The 22,476-nt window shown below is 41.1% G+C and overlaps 1 long non-coding RNA gene across 1 annotated transcript in view; it reads right to left on the bottom strand.

Annotated features, from left to right (window-relative positions):
* Nucleotides 1–12,113: 12,113 nt before the first annotated feature.
* Nucleotides 12,114–22,476, bottom strand: part of LOC309344051 — a 97,837-nt gene continuing 87,474 nt past the window's right edge. Inside the window, exon 4 of the long non-coding RNA XR_014157581.1 lies at nucleotides 12,114–13,747. This is a non-coding gene — a long non-coding RNA (uncharacterized lncRNA). The remainder of the gene's footprint in view (nucleotides 13,748–22,476) is intronic.

The following is a 22,476-nucleotide window of genomic DNA, read 5'->3' as shown; positions in this document are numbered from 1 at the left end:
CAGGCATAGGCAAACTCTGCCCTCCAGATGTTTTGGGACTACAATTCCCATCATCCCTGACCACTGGTCCTGTTAGCTAGGGATGATGGGAGTTGTAGTCCCAAAATATATGGAGGGCCGAGTTTGCCTATGCCTGAGATAAAACCAAACAATTGTGGGGCAGGAGGCGGGGGTCACATCTCAAAGGTCCATAATAATAAGATAATCTTTGCCTTCCTATGGATGTTTACTTTCATTTTTTCTTTGTCTCTCTCTCTCAGTGATCTCAATGGTGGACAAGATAACAACAACAATCTTTTTATTTTTTATTTTTTTGATAGCTGGGGGCTGCACCTGTGTGCTGCTTTTAAAAATGGCTTGACATTTCTCTCTCTCTCTCTCTCTCTCTCTCTCTCTCTCCCCAAGCAGCGTATTAACAAAGGCAAGGTTATTGGAGCAGAAAATATCCTTCTGTGGACAACTTTTTCCTCTTTTCTGTGATCTGCACAGCTTGAAACACATAGCTGAGGTCAGGGTGTGAGGGCTTTTAAGGTTAGTATAACGACTTCTCTGTTTTCTCCTGTTTTCCTTCTCATGAGGGTACGTAATGGGAGCGGGAAACTGTACTGAATGGGACCTTTGCACTGATAGCCGCAACAGCACCTGTTGGAAGCTGGAAATGTCAGTGCAGAAAGCCTTCCCTTCCTGTGGTGCAGAAACAGACACAATATATATCTTTGTTCTGGATAGCTTTTATTAGGGCAACAAATGGCCTTGTTATATATTACCCACTGATTTCTTCAGGGCATATTCTTCATGGTGCAGAATACTTTCCGGCTATCCCACATTAGTGCTTTGCAAACTTTGCCCCTTTCCACATTGACTTCTCTGCGGAAGAGACCCATGTGTAACCGGCATGGAACCCTGGCATGTTGCAGAGGATTCTGGGAAATATCCCAGGATGCCAAGTCAGTTCACTTGCAAAACGGTAATATTGCCAGGACTCACATTTAAGCCTAGCCCTCCAACATCAGACCCATATTTCTACTGTGTCTGTCTGTCCTTGCCCTTGTTTTTAACAACTGAGAGAGCAGGATCAGTGCCCCTTAATAACAGTATATTTTTAAGAGGATTTTTGCCAGGCACAGCTTGTCAGATAAGAATAATAAATGAGAATATTGTTATGTACTGAAGTTCTCACCCTGGGCCAGCAGGGGGATACTGTAGATAGTTATGCAAATGAAGGATCGAAAGTGATGTTCAGTGATTGGATAGTTTTAGAAAGTTGTTACAGTAACGTGGTACTTGAGCTCTATATAAGCAGGCTGACTGAGCCCTTCAGTTCAGTTCAGTTCTAGCCTGGCCTGTGAATAAACAAGAGCTGTTTGAAGAATCGCTGTGTCGTCTGATATGTTCACCCACAACTTAACAAATATGCATCTCCCAAATTTCCCCCTTATTTGCAACTGTTCTGTCTCTGTGTTGTTTTCTCCCTTTGGCTCTCTTTTATAATGCTGTTTTTTTAAAGTGATGTGGACATGCCACTGGTGCAGCAATTGAGAGCCCTCTGCACAGTGGTGATCAGCTCCCCCCCCCTCCTTTTTTCACACTAGCATGCCCAGACTTTTTTTTAAAAAAAATATTTTTTATTGAGTTTATGAAATACAGAAAAAAAGACAGAAAAGTAGATAACAGATACCAGAAATAGAATAGAAAAATTTCATATTTCCATATTCCTTTTTTCAGCAAATCTAACGGACTTCCCCACATCTACCGGACCCTGCATTCTTTATATTATAAAACATCAGCAATTTGTTAACTTGTTTCACAGCTTATTGTATCTTCCATTTTATCGTGTTACCAATTTTCAAAGTGTTGTATCCCAGTTCCCATATGTTTTAAATTAACCACAATAAAGTTATTTCATAATTCCACCTCCAACTTCTTGTTACCTTAGTTTTCATTTCATTAATTACGGTTGCTGAAGCTAGCATTTCCTAAAAAGTGCAATTTCTTAACATTCATACAGCTTATAATGTTTTTGCAAATAGTCCTTAAATTTTTTCCAGTCCTCCTCCATTGTTTCTTCTCCCAAGTCTCGGATTCTGCCAGTCATTTCAGCCAGTTCCATGTAGTCCATCAACTGCGTCTGCCATTCCTCCAGCGTGGGTAAATCTTGTGTCTTCCAATACTTTGCGATCAGGATCCTTGCTGCTGTGGTAGCATACATAAAAAAGGTTCTATCTTTCTTTAACACTTTCTGGTCCACAATGCCCAGAAGAAAGGCCTCCGGTTTCTTGGGTAGAGTATATCTAAATACCTTTTTTAACTCGTTATAAATTATCTCCCAGAAGGCCTTCACTTTTGGGCAAGTCCACCAGAGGTGAAAGAATGTCCCTTCCGCCTCTTTACATTTCCAGCATTTATTGTCAGACAGGTGATATATCTTAGCAAGCTTGACTGGGGTCATGTACCACCGGTATATCATTTTCATAATATTTTCCTTCAAGGCACTACATGCCGTAAATTTCATTCCGGTGTTCCATAACCTTTCCCAGTCTTCAAACATAATGTTATGCCCAATGTCCCACGCCCATTTTATCATGGCGGATTTAACTGTCTCATCTTGTGTATTCCATTTAAGCAGCAAGTTATACATTCTCGAAAGTAATTTGTTTTTTGATTCTAACAGTTCTGTCTCTAGTTTCGATTTTTAGCATGCCCAGACTTTTAAGGCCCACAACAAAAAAGCTTCCCTCTCGTATCTGAAATAAGTGTAGCTGCAGAGCCATATAATGCTGGAGCAGTGGAAGCAAGGAGAGCAACGCATTGCACAAAAGTCAACAGACTAGCTTATATAATGCAGGACGGGCTGTGTGGAGGACACAGCGGTGCCCTCCAACACTTCCTTGCCAGTCCCTGCCCTGCAAGATATGGTGCTGGATATGCTTAAGACGGCCCTGGTAAGCAAACTGCATACGGCATGAATCAGTCCGCCCAAAATTATGTAAATTGTGATATAGTGACTTTAAGCTGGAATGGATCTAAATTTGAGTCTTGGAACTGACCCCGGAAGCACTGGTTCTGACATGTAGGCTAATTCTCCTGCAGGAATAACTGTGATGCTTGGATAAAATATATTACGGCCGATTTTTTTTCAGTGTGCCACACATGTTTGGCTATTTTGCCTCTGCTTCAGAATGTTATTTAAATGCTTCTAGTTTAATTATCAAAATACACGAGAGGCAAAAGCTACTGACCTAGAATGTTGCCTTCCAGCTTCTGAGCTTGGCTGATCATGGAATGATGTAAAAATGACATGAAAGCCAAAGACATAATTGCTCATTGTGGATCTCTTGTTTTTCTCTCTCATGTTAATTCTAAAAGATGAGAAAGATAGATGTTTATTTTTGGCATCGTTTCCCTTTAGCCAAAGAAAGAAAGAAAAAGGAAAAAATCTCACACAGTCTACCCCCCCTCCCCGACCTCGCATTTGTGGAAGTAAATTTCAATTAAATTCCTAGGGATTTTTTAAATGTCCTTGTAGAACAAAATGTAAAAATGACTTCTGCCTGAGAGCTAATTCAGAGCTTTCAGAAAGTTAGCCCATTCTGTAAAATGTTCTGTAAGTGGGGAAGCCAATTAGCCAGACAGAAACAGAGTTTATGTTAGCCCACTTAGCCTAAGCTAAAGGCAAAAGCTGTAGGCGTACTAGGCTAAATAAATTTACCTACTGGTTATATTTATATTTAAAACCACAGCAACAGCCAACCCCCAAATGCCACCATATATTGCTTTCAGGAAAACAAAGCTGTAGCTTCCAAACACTGGATGTTTTGAAGGTAATCTTCTCATCTTCTTTCTATTTAGCAAACAGTGGAGAAAAAATCCTTTTTTAAAGTTTGGAAACAGCTGGTTTGCAAAGATTTGTGTATAGGCTTCCACCAGTATGGGAGAAGGAGAAGCCCTTTGGGCAAGGCCAGGAGTGGTCCGACTACCACAGCTGACATTCTCGGCTGATCCAGCTCTTTAGGGGAGCAGCTGCTAATCTCAGCTGCAAGTGCCGCCAGCTGCAGTTTGACAGGATGTTGTCCCTGGCCTCTTTTCATGTGGCCTTGCCTTTGGTGTTTCTGTTCCTCGTCCATGCATCTGCATGGGCGCTATGGGGCACAGAGTTGAGCGCAACAGAGGATTACAATTAAGCAACTGACCATGCAAATATATCTGATAAATCTATGGAGTGGGCCTGTTCTGCTGCAGGATTGTAGCCTACCATCTTTAGGGCAGATATACCAGAAAGAGGCAAAAAAATCCTGGTATTTTGTGCATTGTCCAGTGTTTATCTTGAGTACTTAAAACAACACTTTGCATGTAAATTTGTATCAAGTACAACATGCATGTGTTAAACCACCATGGTACCCTCTTGCAATATTCCTCAACTTGGAATCAATATATGCTGTTGGAGTGCAGGTCCAATCCACAGCCAGCTTGTCCAATGGCTGGGTATGATGGAAGTTGTAGTCTGTAGCCCAAGTTTGAAGAATACTGCTCTACTGGACTACTGGACAATTTCTGATAGACTGACAGGGACAAGGCAGAAGAAATCACACCAAGCATGTTGGAGTCAACTCTTCATTAGCAAAAACAAGATCTGCACAGGCACCCAGAGCAGCTAGCTCTGCCTCTGAAGCTGCCCATCTTATCTTGTTTCAAGGGAGACAAGTAACACATCTTACAAAGTCTGAATGGACAGTTGGACGTCTTGCTGTACATCCTTTTTAAAGAGTGTATTAAAAAGGCACTGCTCATCCCTCTACTTCTGGGATCAAGAAAATGAGCTCACGTTGACATAAAGGCATAAAGAAGCCATTTCAGAGCTTGCCACATGAAACCTGCCATTGCATGGTAAAGAAGTTGCTAGTAGCTTCTGGCCTTGTGGATGAGTCCAGTGTTATCAGCTCATTCCTTCACTAGATTTGTTATTTTAGGCAGCTGTTCAGAGCAGAAATGGTGGGTTCAACTTTGTATTCAAAAGTAGCAGATAAATGCTTCCCCAGCAAGATGCCTCCAGGCAACCACAAACAGGTAAGAAAGGTGAAGTTGTGCTTCTGTTGTCTACGCTCAGCATCTGTTATTCTAGTTTACTGCTTCTGTACATGGACGCTCTGTTTTTCTTGTCTTAACAGCCACTGATAGATCTTTCCTCCATGAATTTGACTGATCCTGTATAAGCTAGTGGCCATCATCACATCTTTTGGCACTGAACCCCATAAATTGATGTTTGCATTCATAGGAATAAGCTCTAAGCCAGTGAGATTCAGTGCTCAGTATTTGTCCAAATGCCTTGCCTTCCTATTTCTCAGTGTGTGTGTGTATGTGCATTCGCAAAGCCAAAACGTTCTGCCAGCTAGTTAAGAATCTGAGTTTGACTAGGCTCTGAATTCCCCTGACGCACACCTTTGCCTGCCAAACAGCTTCATCGTGTCGGCAATCGTTCTGTTGCAGCAGAAGGCAAGGCTCTGCTTTTTGTTAAGACGTGAGGAAACAGAATTTCTCACCCAGTAAAAGGAGCACAAGTTAAGCCTTTGCTACTTTCTGGTTGATCATCAGTGATCCTGAAAACCACCTGTTTAAAAGTGCCACTTCCGGCATTGCAAAACAGCAACTCTCCCAACAGAAGTGAAGATTTCAAAGAAGCCCTGTGAAACTAGATAGATAGATAGATGATAGATAGATAGGCCTAATATAGTTTGAGGATAGTTAGATTTCCTCGGGGGGAATTGCACACTGTGCCTTTGTGCACAAAGATTTATTGCCTGTGCGAGCTATCTTGACTTATCTCCCCTGACTGAGACCTATAGCACAATTATGGAAGCCAAAAGTGTAAGTGAGAAGTTGCCTATTTTCTAAATGTCATGTTCCAAGTTTTTGTACACTCTTTGCTGATACGCCTGGAATCTTGACGCTGCATGGTTGCATCCTATATCCCTGCCCAATTGTGTAAAGCAGTGGAGGACATTAAGAATATGGTGGTGTAATTAATCTCATAATTTAAGCAGGATTCACAATTCACGGATCTGGAGATTTGTTTTAATATTGCTCGTGCAAATCCAGAAAAACACTGAGTTGCAAGACGGGAAGAGAAAAGGAGTTGTGTACAGACCATCCTTTTATCGCAACTAATTCTCAGGGCCAGCCCAAATCTAGAAAAAAGGCTGTGGTTTTTATTAAAGCTCAGGGTCCCTGAGCTAGAAAGTAGTCCTCTGTTGACCAGTCTGGCCAATCTGAGTCTTCATACACTCAGGCGGCTGGTCACAAGAATCAACATTATACACTCCATTCAGTTCTCTCTCCCCTCCACTTTTTGTGTGAATAATGAGGTGCCAGTACTTGATAAAAGTGCTGCGAGTGCCAGAGCAGAATGATTACCTTGGACGGGGAGGGGGGGGGGAGAGGTGACAGTATCTTGTACCATTGAAATAAATAAAAAAATTGTCCCGTAGCACCTTAGAGACCAACTAAGTTTATTCTGGGTACAGTGGTACCTTTGGTTACAGACGCTTCAGGTTACAGATGCTTCAGGTTACAGACTCCGCTAACCCAGAAATAGTACCTTGGGTTAAGAACTTTGCTTCAGGATGAGAACAGAAATTGTGTGCCAGTGGCGCAGCGGCAGCAGGAGGCCCCATTAGCTAAAGTGGTACCTCAGGTTAAGAACGGTTTCAGGTTAAGAACGGACATCCGGAACGAATAAAGTTTGTAACCAGAGCTACGACTGTATATGCTTTCATGTGCATGCACACTTATTTCGACTGCGTCAGACCAACACGGCTATCTACCTGAGTCTTGTACCATTGAGTACCACCACACATAAGAAGTACTGCTCCTATTATTATTTTTATGTCCGAAGGCAGCTCTGCGCTGTACAGTTCACAACAGCTCCCTCTGCTAAGGCCTCATCTCAGGCTACCAAGTTTCTGATTCAAGCTGTGGAATCCCTAACTCAAATCCCCAGGGACATGCCAGTCCTTAAACCAGGTTCTGGCTACTGTATAAGGCATTACTCCTGATCTTCAGAAGACACCAATAAATGCTTCCTCATGTGGTGAAGGGTAACTAGCTCTTATGACAATGTGAGAGCTGCCAGGGATCTAGCCTGGGTATCCAATCCAGGCAGTTCTTACCAAAACAGAAAATGCAAAGAAAGCAGTTCCATCAAACTAGAGGGTCTCTTTGCACCAATGGGCCAAAGAGAGAAGGTGGTGCTCCCTGACTTCTGTAAGGGCTTTCAGGTACGGTTTGCTCGTCAGCCTGAGCAACAAAGGGATTTTGCTCTGGATGCTGTATGCTGGACTCACCTTCACCTCCACAGGAGCCATTGCCAAGTCCAGCATGTGTCATGTGACCCTGCTCACTGTGTAGTTTGAGGCATTCGAGATTATTTTTAAAAGCAAATTCCACAGGAGCAAGGATCTTGCTACGGTTCCTTATTTCACCACAAACGCATCAATTAGCACTGATTGTACTTGATAATTAAAATGATTTACACGTCAGATGGTGTTATTGACATTTGGGGCAACCACCTGTGCCATCTCATTGTAGTCAGAAATTAATACCAGTGGTGGCTTCTTCCCACCCCCATTTACTATCACAAGATGGAGATTCATGATTCAAACACATTTCCTTAAATCTTGAGGTTTCAGACTTTTTCCTATTTGGAGTGGCATATTACTTCAAGGTCATTTCCCCTCCCCCCCCACCCCCCAATTGACAAAGCTATCTGTCAGTTTAGGCATTTCGTTCCTGGAGTGTTTCCATTTTGGAAGGAAAAAGGTAATACTGATATGAATATTTCTTTCTAGGCTTTATCAGCCTGTAAAACAACAACAACAACAATTCTGAATGCTGGCATCTGAGGAGAAGACGACTGGCTCCATCTTATTTCCTTGACATCTGATGGGACGGTGTTCCACAGGGCAGGTGCCACTACCAAGAAGACCCTCTGTCTGGTTCCCTGTAACCTCACTTCTCACAAGGAGGGAACCATCAGAAGGCCCTCAGCGCTGGATCTCAGGAGGGATAGACCCCTATTTCAAATCCCTTTCAGTCATATGAGCTAGCAGAACTTACATTGACCCAAAGGATGGTGTAAGTCAAACTCGATGTTTTCCTTCTGCCAGGCTTGGGCCAGTTCAGCTAGCAGTACCCACACTCCTGAATGAAGTTTATAAAGGGGGTAATTTACACAGTGCTACAGAGCCGGTTCTGCCATTAGGCAGGCTGAGGCAATTGCCTCAGCAGGCAGAAGCCCCCAAGATGACAGCCCTGTGAGCAGCTCACCTGCCCTGCCGCTTCTACTGCTGGCCCAAAGTGGCACCACTATCAGTGCTTATTTTGGGCAGAATTGCATCTAAAATCATACGAGATTTGATTTGGGCAAGATCTCACCTGAAATTGGCACCGATACCAGTAGTGCTTTTCCACGAGTGTGGCAGGGTGGGCAAAGAAATGAAAATGGCAGTAGCAGGTATGGTGGTGGTGGCAGGGCTAGGCTAACTATGGTATTTTATTTTGCTACAGCTGTTAAGTGACCTTCCAGTCCAAATTCTGGTTGGGGACAGATTCATCTCTACACCCTTACCTTATTCTAATTTGCTTTTTGACAAGAAGATATATAGAAGCGACTGCTGATGAGCTAGGTCTGGTAAGTAGAATATTAGCATTGTAGATTCACTTCTAGACAACAAGAAGAATCTTTGTTCAAAGCTACTGAAGCTAGTTTGTACCTTACCTGTGATAGAACTTCCTCACTCCACAATCCGCCACAACCTCCAGAGAGTATTGCTACCCTGATACCTTTTTGAGCCCTCATCCACCTGAGAATGTGCATATATTGAGTTATTTCCAGTCCATCCCCAGTAGGAAAATGTGCCCACCAGCTGTTACAAACTTCAGTGCTGGAAGGATTTCACTATAATTTATCAGATGTAAATGTTTAAGAATGGTTTGGACTTGCTGGAATACAGCAAAGGGGAATATGTAGAAAGCTTCCTATTTCTACTTACTTTTTGCCAGTTCTGTGGGAATACTTCTGCACCTGGCTGAAGAACACCAGAGGCTATTCACCTCAGTGGGGGTGTTAAATGTGACAGTTTTTTATTCTGAGAAATCTTTTACACACCATGTTGACCAAAATTTCAGAGTAGAGTGAAATGAGTGATTTGTGTGTCAAGGCCCCCAAGCCACCTGCAGGAGAATAAAGACACAAGAACACAGAATTTCACCTGGCAAACTGACGTGGCCGGGGTCTTCCCCAGTGGGATGTGGGACACCATCCTGCCCCGATGCTGAGGGGAGTGGCTAGGCAGCAGGGCCACAACCCGGCCCCACCAGGAAGTGGACCCAATTTTTTTGAAGGCTGTTTCCAGACTGTTGTCATTTTGAAAGTGGGATTCAACTGCCTCCGGGAAAATTCAGGTGGTGCATTAAAGTGGGTTTGGTTCTCCTGTACAACAAAGCTCCTCTTCTCAAACCCCAACTGGATTTTTGTGGTAAGGAAAATTATGGAACGTGCAGCATAACAATTGCTAGATGTGACTTTATATAACCTCTGCACAAACAAATTGAAATGAGCGCTCAGTAAGCAGTAGTTGTTGTACAACCTCCTCACAAACCTTGCAGATTGAGGTTGATTCCGCAAAACCCTGCACCATATTTCAAATATATGGGACTCCACAATATGTCTCTAAGAATGCACTTTCTAATACAGACAGATGCCGGATAAATGCTCAGTAAACAGGTCATCGGGAAGTGACCTAATTCCTTGAACTTTTTGCCTCTATTATGCCACTAGTAAAGGGGTGTGTGTCCAGAAATACTTGTACAATGTGTAACAATTGTAAACTGAACCACAGTAAGTGTACGATTAAAGACTTTGGTTCTGTATTTACTAATACTGCAAGAGGTGCTATCTTGTTTCTGTGTCTTGAGACATATTCTGTCTCTACATTTTTCCAAATCCTATAACAATAGTTGTGGTTTGGGTTCCTCTCTCTCTCTCTTTTCTTTGAACATGCTACTTTGAAAAGAGATAGAGAAAATACCGATGCAAATTCATTTACCGTATTGCACCAAAATCTGGTACGACTTATTTTTGAAATAGCTTCATGATTGAAAAATGTTTATCATCAATTATCCTTATTTATTTAAACACACACACACACACTCTCTCCCAAACCGTTAATCCTGTATCCAGAATTATGTGCACAAAGCGTACAGTTAATGAGTTCAATTTAAAAAATAATACATACTTTACAGTACTCTGTCTAGAAAGTGCGACCTCAATGTTGAAATATATGTGACGTACCTATGTGGCATGATATTTCTCATTATAAATTCCTGTAGCTCACTAAAAATGGTCTATAAAATAAAGGCAGGGGTGGAATCCTAAGGCAAGAAGAATGTAGACCCTTGGTAACATATGATGCACTGAGGATAGGTGAATTTGTCAATTTCCATTTTTAACAGTTTTCTACATTTCCATCATATACATTTTTGCAAAGCAAATTCCCCTAATTAAAAACACTCTTGTATATTATTTTCACTGATACATTCATTTTGCTTTCTTCAGGTTCAGTGTAATTTATTAACAGTGGCTGTAAGTGGCAAATAACAAGGATGAAACAGTGATACAAGCTGAAGATTTGATGCTGGAATAGTTGTAAATTATATATGAAAGAATGCACGCACACACACACCACACTCTCCATCCTCAAATATTACTAGAATATGGGAGCAGCCAATGAAGTTGATTGGCAACAGGTTCGGGACTAAGTGTGAACTAAAGACCTACACTGGCTCCCAGTACGTTTCTGAGCACAATTCAAAGTGTTGGTGCTGACCTTTAAAGTCCTAAATGGCCTCGATCCAGTATACCTGAAGTCTCCACCCCCATCGTTCTGCCCGGATACTGAGGTCCAGCACCGAGGGCCTTCTGGCAGTTCCCTCACTGCGAGAAGCAACGTTACAGGGAACCAGGCAGAGGGCCTTTTTGGTAGTGGCGCCCACCCTGTGGAATGTCCTCCCACCAGATGTTAAAGAGAAAAACAACCACCAGACTTTTAGAAGACATCTGAAGGCAGCCCTGTTTAGGGAAGCTTTTAATGTTTAATAGACTGTTGTATTTTAATATTCTGTTGGAAGCCACCCAGAGTGGCTGGGGAAACCCAGCCAGATGGGCGGGGTATAAATAATAAATAATATATTATCACCATCATCATCATCATCATCATCATCATTATTAATGCTTCTTCACAAAGTGAACTTAGTAACTTATGGAATCCAAAGTTGTGGTGATATCTGAGCTGACTTTAAAAAAAGGATTGTGCAAATCACAGTGGAAGATATGTTTATCAATGGTTAACTCATTATAGCTAAATGCCACCTGCATATTCAGAAGCATTGTCTTATGGAAGTGATTCTGAGAATTGTTTTCATATATGCATGATATTGATTGAAGGAGGAGGTATAACCCCCAGAAGTTCTGGGATTTGTAGTTATTGTGTATGACAGCAGACTGTTCCTTTTTTGCTTACGTAGGCCACAGGGCAACTGGTAGTTGTGGCAGACTTCTCTTTGGGAGGGTAGGAGGGAGCAAGCTGCCAGCAACCAGATCTTCCTTTTGTTGGGAAGAGTTTGCATGTACACATCTACAGCTTCTCAACAGACATTGGTCTTCTGGCCAGTGTGCCTGTGGCCAGCTTGCCTTATGTCTTGTTTCTTTAATAATGCATACTTATTAAAACTTTTCCAACACTGTGAGAAAAGCAGCACAACTCCGAAATGAATTACTTGAAATAGCGATAATTTTAAATACTTAGACAACCAAATATTATAAAAGAACAGGCAACTAATATACCACTTTTCATCCTAAAAGAAATTCGTTTTCATCTGGAGCTGTCGTTCTGATGCATTAACCAATTACTGCTAAATATCAATGATGCATTCATTAAAAATTCCACTTAAACAGCAGGATATTTGTCTTCTCAATACCTGACATTCTTCATTCTGATAAGTATCAAAAATATTTGAAAAGAATGTAATACATAATGAAAATAATTCACAACACTTGAAAATGCAGCAGAGTTAAGCAATTTATAATAACAGGCTCCAAAATCAAGTTGTTACAATTATTTGAACAGCACCTTCTGCAAGAGATCGCTCTTTCCATCTGGAAAATATTACCTGAATTCTTTTTAAATAAAAATACCTAGTGATGCTTTTTTATGAGGAGGGAGTGGCTTACAATACTTTTGAAAAGGGGAGTGTTGGTGTCAATTCTATAGAAACCTTACTGTCAAGAAACTGTACCCTTAAAACAAATTATGTACAAAGAAAAATATCCATCTGATATAAAAAGAAAACACCCAGACACAAGCTTCTGAAGCATAACATATGCAAATTAAAACACAAAATCACAAGAATACTCTTGTTCTAGGACAAAATTAAAATGAGCTGTTGTCACAGTAGCACACGTGGATTGCGTTTCACCTCTAAGGTAGTTTAGGGATATGAGACAACCTCCTGGAAGAAAACAAAGACTCCTTCCTTCCTTCTGTTTTGATGTAACCTGTGCATGAATGTGTATCTAGGAGAGGACCAAAGATGCTTGGTAAAGCACAGATTTGAATGTAAACGGGTTGAGGTTGAATCCCTGGCATTTTCAGGTAGGACCAGGAAACAAACTATACTGAGCTACACATAGATCTACTAGTGTCTGTTTTGGTATAAAGCAGCGTCCTATGTTTCTGCTTTTTCTCAGGGGCTTAGGCAAGACCTCCATAGGAGTGGTTAGCTCCTCCCTAATCCCTCTCATCATGTGTCCTGATTGGTCATTGTATGTCCAATCAGCACAATAAAGAAAGTCGTGTTCATTCGTTCACTGAATTTTCATTTGCACCCCCCCCCTTCCACCACAGATCTTAAAACATGGTACATTCCCATGGGTTCCTGTTCCTCCTTCTTTTGTTTGACCTTCTTTTTCCTAGGTAAGGGCAGTAATGAGTTTTGTTGTGAGTGTTACTAGCCTTAATTACACTGAAGGTGCTTTAGGACAGCAAATCAGTGTTGTTGTTGTTTTTTTAAAGAATATTCATGGTAAAACAAGGTCAAGAACCTCCAATCTAGGTAATAAATGATAGATAAAAAGCAAAGACTTTTATTTGACATAATCATGAAATTCAATGAAATGACATCCTTGGAGGTCTTCCTGGCCCCACACGACACAGACAAGCAAGCAATTTGAAATTATCTGAGCCTCTTGATTTAAGAAACGTAGGTTTTCGGCCAAAGAAATCCATCTTGGGTGCTGCTTTCAAAGCCAGTATTCCTCTTGACTACGATTGTAAAAAGTGGGGCCACAGTTGCATTCATTGTTCAGTGAGCTTGTCCACATAGTTAAACCCACCGACAGCAATGAATGTTAATTGTGACCTTTTGTGTTTGTGAAACCCTGCAAGGGAAGATGGGCTCCCTCATCTCTTCCCCTCCCCCACCGAGAAACCCAAATATCTTGTGCGCTGGTTTTGTGGCTGTCTTCAGCGAAAGGTCTGCACGCATGAAGCAAAGAGGAGGATGGTTAGCTGGAGGGTACAATCAACGGTCGATGGTTTTCTCTTTAATCCCAAACTCACCGACAGCGTTGAATGTTCACTGAAGCAACCACAAGAAGCAGAACTCCACAGACTTCACAGTATCCACCTGCAAATGTCTGAAAGTGGGGGGGGGGGAGAGAGAAATTTTAAGAAAAGACAATGATTCCAGTTCCATAGAAAACTCAGTTTTAATTTGGTGGTCCCCCAACACTTGACCATTGGCCCATCCCGTTAAATTGTTCTGTCAAATAATTCTCAGCAAATAATTCCTGTGAGTCATTTAATGTAATTTCAGGGACTGCGGGTACAGGAATAGTGGGTGATACAGCCCTCAAATCCTGGGAGGAAAGTCTAACATTAGATCAAAACATCCCCCTGGTTTATCTTTTCTTCAAAACAAAACAAAACTGGGAAGGAAATTGTACAGAATAATAATAGCTTTAGTCCATTGTTCAGATCCAAAAATGCCTAGCATTTATATAGCACTTTGCTCTTCTAAGAGCATAACATAGATGATCTAATAGACCCTTACAACAAGTGTATAAGGCAGCTCATTATTATTTTTCCCAAGTTAGAGAACTGAGCTTGCTTCAGGCTACTGAATGAGGTCAGGACAGAGACAGAGATTTGGAGTGGGGACATCCCTGTGCACAACTCAGTCTCTCAGCTTCCAAGTTCCCATTTGTGTTATCTCTCCCCCCTTCCCCATGCTCCTATCCTGGTGTTTCAGGAAATTTATTGCATCTTTTGCTCTTCCAAACTTAACAATAATTCTTTAAATATGCCATATAAAATAGACAGCACAATTTCAATATTAAACATTAAATATATATCAATATTAATTTGAGACTCATATGGCCCCAACTGCCTCAGTACAGACTTGTCCCTGATCACAAAAAAACATAATAGAAAGCATCTTATAGCATCTTTCAGCAAATCTCCAGGCTTGGTCTGAGGTGAGTTTCTAAGTGAAGGAATTCCATAACTGTGGGAAACATAATTGAATACTTTCTACCTTCTGGTCCATGCCTTCATACGTCCCTGTTTCCTCCATTGTGTTGATATTTGGATTGTAAGCGCATTAAGGGTGTAAACCTGTCCTCACATGTTGTTGTTGTTGTTAAGAACTATTTATATGGAGGGGACTGTCTTACTAATCATACTTGGTTGTTGTATGCAAGGATAGGGTGATGAAGATTAGCTTCTCAAGTAGTTTTCGATCACAATGGGCCATGGGAGAAGAGGAGCAGCCCAATCCCACACCTGGTTATTTATGAGTAAGTCCTGTTGAGTTTATTGGGACTTACTCCCAAGCAAGCATGCCTAGGTTTTGACCAAAGTTTCCTACAAACATTGGGAAGTTTAAGCAAGAGCTGTTTTTAATGCATCAGGGCATTATTTCCATTTTGGACTTTCTGAGTTAGTTCGCATTTATTTCTAATTTATAAAGTGATTTATGTGCTGTCCTTTGGGGCACAGCCCACCCAAGCCTACAACCTTATAAAAATAATGCAGTATAAAAACTCACAATGGTATTAACAGTTTTCTGAAAAACAAAGGCCAGTTAAAACAAATAACCACCACCAGTATAAGCTGAAGCCCAAATACCTTCAACAATAACATTCTTAATAAAATAATGCATGCTACTACACACAAAAAAGTGATTCAAGCAGCCAAGGAACTGCTCCTAGTATGTCCTTCCCATACGGCTACATTGGATTATTGCTTTTAATTCTATTTCTAAGCCAAAACTTTAGTAGACATCTTGGCCTAACTAGAAGAATAGAACAACTGTAGACTGCTCAGCACAGACCGGGTTCAAATACTCAGCCATTAAGTCACTGGTGCCAGTGTTTCTCACCCTAACCTACATCACACGATTGTTATGAGAATCAAATGGGTTAGGGGGCTACTGTAAATTAACCACAAGTGTCTTGTGAACAGTTCAGTCATCTGACTCCACTCATTGAGCTGGGGTGGTATGGTTGACGTGGGAAACACTGCTGAAAATTGCCTTCTCGTTGAAACCATCTCCAGCCCTGCTGCAAAGTGTAGGATTGTTACCAGAGATAATTCTTTGCTGTTCTGAGTAGATTAAGACATACCTTTCCTAGTCAAAATAAAATAAAACCGTGCTGGTAGCTTTTCCTCTTTCTGGTTGCTTGAGACTTCTGAGTAGTTTCAGCTCAGCCAGACTTATTCAGTATTCACATCACTGCAAGTCTTTTGTGCCTTATAGCCTTTTGAATGCATCTGCATGTGTTCACCATTGTCCCAATAAAGAGAGCAGACTTCATAGTTTGGGACCAGTCATGTTTAACGTCTTCTAATTATTCCCTTCCTTTCTGTATTTATTTTTCAGTTGCTGTCTTCTTCCTGTGACTCTATTCCCCACCACCACCTAATTCTGTATCTTACTTTCTTGGTATCAAACAGGCAAATGTGTCCCTTAGTTATGTCGGTTCCATTTCATTCAGTCTTCAAACAATAGAGCTGGCTGCTTCACATTTCCATTTTGCCTCCCCAATAAAGTACTGGAAAGCTCAGTACTACCATTCATTCTCCTGTTATTTCTCACCTTGAGTGCAATTCGAAAATCCCTATTCTCTCCTAAACTTTCAGTTCTGTGGTCTGCCTTTCACATTACACACTGGGTAACAATGACTTCTCCCCCTGCCTCTTCCATCATCTGGTTTCCATCTTCTTCTTTTTAAAGAAACCCTGTGGATTGGCCATGTGTGCCTTTCCTGGTCTGCACTACAAATGCCAGATTTATTTTATGTTCATTTCATATCTCCGGGCTTCTGAGAACATTCAGATTGGCTGAAACTTTTTTTTTTGTTCTTTATTTAAGGTTAGTAGGTCATAAATAAACCAAAACACTTTTCCTTGCTCTGAGCAATATGGTCATAAGCGTACATGAAATATCACTTCTAAAAAAGAAGGAACCTAACATGACTTGACAGGAGTACACGAGGAAGTAGTTCATTGTGTTGCTTTAAAGGCCATGGGGATTTCGGCTGTGGAAGTTGTCTGTCTTAGGAATAGATTAAATATCTTGTCTGATGACCTGTACTTAATTTAAGTGGCTGCTTTTGCCAGCTCTTCCAGAGGGCGAATATGTGAAATAGAGCATCTCATCTTCCGTCTTCAATCCTTTGCATCGTCTTTGATGGCTTGACCTAAATTGAAAATATGGGTGCTGTGTTGCAGAGAACATTTGCTTTACTGCTAGGCCAAGCGACATCTTTTAAATGGTTAATTAAAATGAAACAATGTTGTTCATTCATTCATCTATCTATCTGGAGGCCAAGGAGAACTTAAGGCCATTAATTTACTCAAATATATGTTTTGTGTTTACTTTAATAAGCAGATCCTATGCATATTATATATAATGAAAACCTTTCTCCAACGAATTGGGGTGGGATGCTGTCAACCTTGAGTGTACTTTTCACTGTAGAACTGACACAAAAGTAGACCTATAACATAATCCTTTATATGATACTGGCACTCTCACAGTAGTAAACATTATGTTTCCCGATTTCAGTCATTTCCCCCCTCCCCAAGTACATAAAAAGCACCTGAGACATAATAAGTCCATCAATCAAATCCTGGGTTCGGGGTCTTTCTTTTGTCCCAAGTGGTATGATATGCTGGGGTAAAAAAAATCCAACTGGCATAAAATATATCCAGAAAATCCCAACTGATTCTTGTGTTTGGGGTTCTTTTTTTTTTTGCCCCAGATGGTGAAATGTCTTAGGCAAAAGAATGTTCCACATGGCTTTTCAAACAAAAAACTGATCTAGAGAAGTAAAATTAAGTGTCCTTCTTCTGAAACAACACATCACTTTTTTTGAGGGGGGGGGACAATTTTGCCACCCCAATAGGTATGGGAATTTGCCTTGGGAGAGTAAAATTGTCCGCCAAACCATCTAGGTAGGTTTATTTGTTTCTGTAGAGAAGAAATCAAATAAAACAGGACACTGATGACACCATAATTTCCAGAAATCAGGAGAGATTTTTTCTGGCTCCTTTGCTTATCATGAAAAGTACCAGGTACATTAATGCGTAGCACTGTATACATAAAAATAATTGGCATGACTCAGGCAACGTTAAGCACTATCAAGTCTTGCTGATTTCAAGGGCAATGACATGCATGTAATTGAATCACTCAAGTTGAAATAAATTAGACGTAAAGATGGTTAGCAATGGCTGCACTGGGCCTACCGTTTTGGAGAGATCTAATAGTTTCTCTGGCTATAAAGAAATAATCATGAAGGATTTGCTCTATCAAGAGTTAATTGCGGTGATTGTTGACATTAATGACTTTCACAGTGAAGCTGATTCCCAGAGGACACTACCAATTAGCACTGTTATCTCTGACACTACTGGGTTTCCACATGCAGACTTTGCTTCATAACTGAACATGATAGCTTCTGCAGAGAAGGAAACTATTTCATTATTACTTCTGTAAGTTCGGGATGTTTCACACCCCGTTCTTTTTTCCCTTTTTTCTTTTTTCTTTCTCACCTCTATGTACTCACTTGTAGAAAGATTAATAAGTTATGTTAACAGAGCGCTGGACCACACATTGTTCTTGCCATGGGAATGCTACCCAAAATAGGATAGCTGTGACAAGTTCTCCACTTCCCCGATCTGCTGCCTGTTTATACGCAATTACTCACTTATGATGGTTACACCCCATGTGAAATCTCAGCATCACATTCCTCTTGGCTGCTAGAAGGATGGAGAAATATACTAGGTGATAGCTGTATTCCACACAGTAAAAACTTGCAAATGTAACTGTGAAAAGTTTAGATGGCATCCCTGAGGCAAGAGTAATTTAAGCTTAGCTCTTAAGTTACAATTCCACAAAACCCAAACTTGGCTCAAGTGGCAAATTCAGAGCACATTACAGCCGCCCACGAGGTAATGTGAGTGTTGAGCTTCCTTCGTTGCATGGCTAGATGAATAGTTTTTGATCGACCGGCTGATTGCATTTGTATTCCACCTTTCTTCCAAGGTGCTCAAGGTGGCAAACATGGTTCATCCGCTCCACTTAATTCTCATAGGAACCGTCTGAGGTAGGGTAGGCTGAGAGACAATGTCTGGGCCAAGGTCACCCAGTGATCAACCTGGAACTCTACTGCTAATGGTGACTAGACTAAAGCAGACCATCAAAGCTAATGACGTTCACTTGCTCAGCACGAAGCATTCAACACTAGTGTACAATTTAGTAGTTTCATTTCACTAAATGCCCATCCTTCACGAATTTGTCTATTCCTTCATAAAAGGCATCTCAGCTAGTGGCCATAATAACTTGTGGTAATGAATTCTGTATGTTAATTAAATGTTGTTTGAATAACTGCTTCATTTTGTCCGTGCTGAACTTTGTGCCAATCCATTACATTTGGTGACACTAACTACTACTATTAGAAAGGCAGGAGATTTTTCCTCCGTCCAAAATTCTGGTGAAGAGGCTGGGTATTTAAAACAGGAGAATTATTTTTCAAAGCTGGGATCATCAGGCAGAGTAAGTAGGATTATCTTCATCCCAATTCTTTCCCATGCAAGTGAATGGCTGCCACATGGCTGCAATATGTTCTCCAATAGTTTGCGTGGGAGCAAAAAAAAAAAAAATCAGCAGAAAATTTCGAAGAACTATCACATTAAGAACTCATCCGTACCAACACCAGTCACCAGTATGGAGAGCCATGTATGGTGTAGTGGTTAAGAGCGGTAGTCTCGTAATCTGGGGAACCGGGTTCGCGTCTCCACTCCTCCACATGCAGCTGCTGGGTGACCTTGGGCTAGTCACACTTCTTTGAAGTCTCTCAGCCAAACTCACCTCACAGAGTGTTTGTTGTGGGGGAAGAAGGGAAAGGAGAATGTTAGCCGCTTTGAGACTCCTTAAAGGGAGTGAAAGGCGGGATATCAAATCCAAACTCTTCTTCTTCTTCTTCTTCACCAACATGGTTAACAAACAGTGCCAATTAAGCTTATTACAGGTAGAGGGAAATGGGCAGGAACCTTCCTTTAGAAAATGCAAGTCTTGCCTGAGATTAAGGGTCTCATGCTCTACGACTGAACTAAAGAACTGGGCCAAAGTATACCTCAGAGGGGAGGATTCAGGGACACTCCACCTCCGGCAAAGGAATTAATCAGATAATTTATCAGAATATTATTTTCCAAGAAATTTCAACTCAACTCTAAAATTAATTTCCATCCATATGTTTGTGGCAGTTATTCACAGTACTTAAACTGCCTATTGGAAATGCAGTGCTTTCAGGTTTTAGAGTCGGTGGTTTGGTGGTTTCTTCCTACACTTTAATATAAATATGCTATTAAACTTAATACTTTTGTGGCTGAGGGAAAGCAATAACAAAGTATAACTTCATAAATGCAACTGCCCATGCTGTGCTTCAAACAGCCGTTTTGCACAAGAAACAGCACCCAAAGCAACTGTCTGCTGCACATCAAAGATGGGAGTTAATTTGCAACCAGTAGAAGTATTGGGATTTGGCTCAAATGTAGCTTTCTGCCTGCTGATGACAAATTGGCATAGAATCAATTCTAATTTATAACAGCTTTGCTGATATTTATTGCATTGGTTTTATATTATTCATTTCAAAGTGCTTGGTTACTTAATTATTATTAATTTATTTACAATTTCAGTTTGTGATTAAATTAGTGTTTTTAATTAGTAGGCAATGTTAGTCGATCTTCAAGGTTCCTTTTTTTTCTAACGTAAGGGGACAAAGTTAAACTGACAAAAGCACTGAGGTTCAATCTTAACGATCAAGTCCAAAAGGTTATGACAGAGTTGAGGGTACGGATGGACAAATATGCCATTTTCAATTTCTCTCGTTTTCTCATTTTGCCAACCTTAAGTACAGTTCACTGCATTAGCTTGTGATTTTCTTTAAAGCCCTCATGAAAATCATCAGCATTTTAGTACACTTTTCTCCTAATATGTACACTTATGCATGTTGTTTTGCCTGATATTCACATTTTGGAAAACAATTTCCCCTGATTTAATGCACTTTATATGTTATCTTCACTAACACATGTATTTTATATATCACTTTCTCCTCTAATATAACATTTTCCCAGCATTGTGTTGTTCAAGAACTGAACCACAAAATTCAGAAAGTGTAAATTTCAAATAAGTAGCTGCTCTTTGGTTGGCATATTGTTTCGAGAAATGAGAACTGAACCAAATTTACTCCCCACCTAGCTGAGGGACATCAAAGTTCCCATCAGGTTGCAATTAGTGGCAAATCGTGCCATTTATCATCTTGACTGCATTACAAAATTCTATAGAGATGTCATACGTCTCAAACAACGGACACAGAAATGGCACTTTATGTGGCTGGTCTTGGGGGGGGGGGGAGTCCAATTCAAAGAACAAGGTGTGGACAGGATAAGCAACTACAATGCTATGTATTACAAGAATAAACTAATTTCAATTATTCCTGGTTTGCTGCACAGTCTCAAAGATGGTATGTGCTCTTGGAATCTGTGATATTGGGGAAACAATCTCAAACGTGCGTGTGAACAGGAAGCACAGCATCTAGCAGAAACCGATAAAATAGTGTGTTGTGATGCTTGTCCAAAACTCCTTTAGTGATCCATTTATACTAGCCTCCTCTAAGCAGGTGTGTTCCAAATATAATTGGAAGTCAACTTTCATCATTCCTGACCTTTGGCGATGGTGGTTGGGGCTGATGGGAGTTTCAGTTGCAGCACAAAACACCACCAAGTTGGGGAAAGCTGATTTATACCAGACTGTGGAAATACACTGTATTCACAGCCCTCATAGAGATGGCTTTGTAAGGCGTGAGTAGTATCACAGAAGATGCTTCTTGGTGTTTAGCATTCATCATTTTGCAGTGCCTATGATTCAACTGTACGATGCAGAGAAAGCACAGCAGCATCGCATCTGAAGCTGTATCAATAGAGGCAAGTGGTGGTTTATCTAACAATGAAAATAAGAAGCCACAAACCAATTGATATAATGAGCACTCACACTTTACATTGTGGGTGCCCTTTGCGGGATCGCGCATGGTGCTACAGTTCCCAGGGAGCTTACTGGCAAACAGGGGCTGGCTTGTCTCTCAGTGTTAATTTTTGGACCAGCCTCAGTAACCAAGTTTCTTGCTGGGAGGTGGGGCCAGCCCCATTTATAAATAGGGGGTGGAGCCGACAATAGCCAGGCAGTCGGCTCTGGAGATTCCTCCTCCCTACCCTCCCTTTGATTAATGTTTCTTGTTTGCAGGTTTACTTGTTCTTCCTGTTTAGCAGGCGCTGTTATGGTCTTTGACTGGTTGCTGTTGAAGGATCAGGAAGAAATTTTCCTGCATTGGCAGCTTTTGTCTTCCCCATGGCAATTCGCCACAACTTTGTCGGTTATGGCCTTGGGTGGAATCCTTCAGTCTTTTCTTCCCCATATGGGGGGGGGGGGGCGTGAAGTGGTGACTCACCCCCCAGCGGCAGCGATTCCAGGGTCTCCCTCTAAAGGGGTTATATATATATGGGTGTCACTGGCGATACACTGAAAAGTCATCAGTGAACTACCTTGGCTGCCTGCTACACTTACGTCTCACAGAGCACCCCCATATCCCATTTACCCTGTTGAGCCCCAGCAGTCATTGCCAAGTCATGGAAATAATATGCAATTATCAGTAATTTGTCACATAAAGACAGCAGAGATCACCACCTATTTTAGTATTTCGAGAACTCAGGTTTAGGCTGATGGTAAAGTGTCTTTGTTTTTCAAGTTACAGATAGGTAGCCGTGTTGGTCTGCCATAGTCAAAACAAAATAAAAAAATTCCTTCCAGTAG

Source organism: Podarcis erhardii, assembly GCF_964252035.2.
Source record: "Podarcis erhardii genome assembly, chromosome: 6".
NCBI classification, from domain to species: Eukaryota; Metazoa; Chordata; class Lepidosauria; order Squamata; family Lacertidae; genus Podarcis; species Podarcis erhardii.
The sequence above is the reverse complement of the archived record's forward strand: the minus strand, read 5'-3'. Positions and strand labels throughout refer to the sequence as shown.